This window comes from Anneissia japonica, unplaced genomic scaffold, assembly GCF_011630105.1.
Source record: "Anneissia japonica isolate Jap-2015-1 unplaced genomic scaffold, ASM1163010v1 scaffold65182_len1837_cov113, whole genome shotgun sequence".
Lineage (NCBI taxonomy): Eukaryota > Metazoa > Echinodermata > Crinoidea > Comatulida > Comatulidae > Anneissia > Anneissia japonica.
In genome coordinates this window covers 1-1,813 of record NW_022743438.1, presented here as the reverse complement: position 1 = coordinate 1,813, position 1,813 = coordinate 1, and the positions used below count along the sequence as shown (strand labels likewise).

The following is a 1,813-nucleotide window of genomic DNA, read 5'->3' as shown; positions in this document are numbered from 1 at the left end:
TTTTACTACGGCACTAACTAGGATGCTTTTGACAGAAGAAGACTGCCGTTTTGTTCAGACGACCCAAGAACAGGCCTAACACCAGCGACTTAATTGCGTATTGTTGATATGAACAAGTACCTGTATGATTTTTAAGGTATGAGAGTGCAATTTCCGGGCACTTAGAGGTCCATGTTCTCAAAATGTTTGCACCTCAGCCCCAACTATGTGGGGCCGAGGTCGTGTGGACTTTCACGCACCCCTACTTTAGAATTTGGGGGAAAAATATAAAAAGTCTACAGCACCCGGTATTCCCAGGCGGTCACCCATCCAAGTACTAACAAGGCCCGACGTTGCTTAACTTCGGTGATCGGACGAGAACCGGTGTTTTCAACGTAGTATGACAGTAGACATGTGGATGATATTTCCACTCATAGTTAATCTGGGCATATAGCATAATTATCCAATCATGAAGCTCTATGATTGATGACGTTTCATTTCAACGCGCGCTTGTCTGGCGGGGATTTCCTCTGACTCCCCTGACCACTCTGCTGCGCGAGTACATTTTTTACAAACACCGGTGTTGAACAATATACCAACCATTTTACTACGGCACTAACTAGGATGCTTTAGACAGAAGAAGACTGCCGTTTTGTTCAAACGACCCTCGAACCGGCCTAACACTAGCGAATTAATTACGTATTGTTGATATGAACAAGTACCTGTATGATTTTTAAGGTATGAGAGTGCAATTTCCGGGCACTTAGAGGTCCATATTCTCAAAATGTTTGCACCTCAGCCCCAACTATGTGGGCCCGAGGTCGTGTGGACTCTCACGCACCCCTACTTTAGAATTTGGGGGAAAAATGTAAAAAGTCTACAGCACCCTGTATTCCCAGTTGGTCACCCATCCAAGTACAAACCGGGCTCGACGTTGCTTAAATTCGGTGATCGGACGAGGACCGGTGTTTTCAACGTAGTATGACCGTAGACATGTGAGTGGTATTTCCACTCATAATTAATCTCGGCATATAGCATAATTATCCTGAAGCTCTGTGATTGATGACGTTTCATATCAACGCGCGCTTGTCTGGTGGGGATTTCCTCTAACTCCACTGACGACTCTGCTGTGCGAGTACATTTTTTACAAACACCGGTGTTGAACAATAAACCAACCGTTTTAATACCGTACGGCATTAACTAGGATGCTTTAGACAGAAGAAGACTGCCGTTTTGTTCAAACGACCCTCGAACCTAACACCAGCGAATTAATTGCGTATTGTTGATATGAACATATACTTGTATGATTTTTAAGATATGAGAGTGCAATTTCCGGCAATTAGAGGTCCATATTTTCAAAATGTTTGCACCTCAGCCCCAACTATGTGGGCCCGAGGTCGTGTGGACTCTCAAGCACCCCTATTTTAGAATTTGGGGGAAAAATGTAAAAAGTCTACAGCACCCGGTATTCCCAGGCGACCACCCATCCAAGTACTAACCGGGCCCGACGTTGCTTAAATTCGGTGATCGGACGAGAACCAGTGTTTTCAACGTAGTATGGCCGTAGACATGTGAGTTGTATTTCCACTCATAGTTAATCTCGGCATATAGCATAATTATCCAATCATGAAGCTCTATGATTGATGACGTTTCATATCAACGCGCGCTTGTCTGGCGGGGATTTCCTCTGACTCCCCTGACCACTCTGCTGCGCGAGTACATTTTTTGCAAACACCGGTGTTGAGCAATAAACCAACCATTTTACTACAGCACTAACTAGGATTCTTTAGACAGAAGAAGACTGCCGTTTTGTTCAAACGACCCTCGAACCGGC

At 44.7% G+C, this 1,813-nt stretch overlaps 2 non-coding genes and 1 pseudogene across 2 annotated transcripts; all 3 read right to left on the bottom strand.

Moving 5' to 3' along the window:
* Nucleotides 1-272: 272 nt before the first annotated feature.
* On the bottom strand, nt 273-391 carry LOC117119495. Its single transcript, XR_004447196.1, has one exon. It is a non-coding gene; the product is annotated as a 5S ribosomal RNA (ribosomal RNA).
* Nucleotides 392-853: 462 nt separating this feature from the next.
* LOC117119497 lies at nt 854-972 on the bottom strand (annotated as a pseudogene).
* Nucleotides 973-1,429: 457 nt separating this feature from the next.
* On the bottom strand, nt 1,430-1,548 carry LOC117119496. Its single transcript, XR_004447197.1, has one exon. It is a non-coding gene; the product is annotated as a 5S ribosomal RNA (ribosomal RNA).
* Between the last annotated feature and the right edge of the window lie 265 nt (nt 1,549-1,813).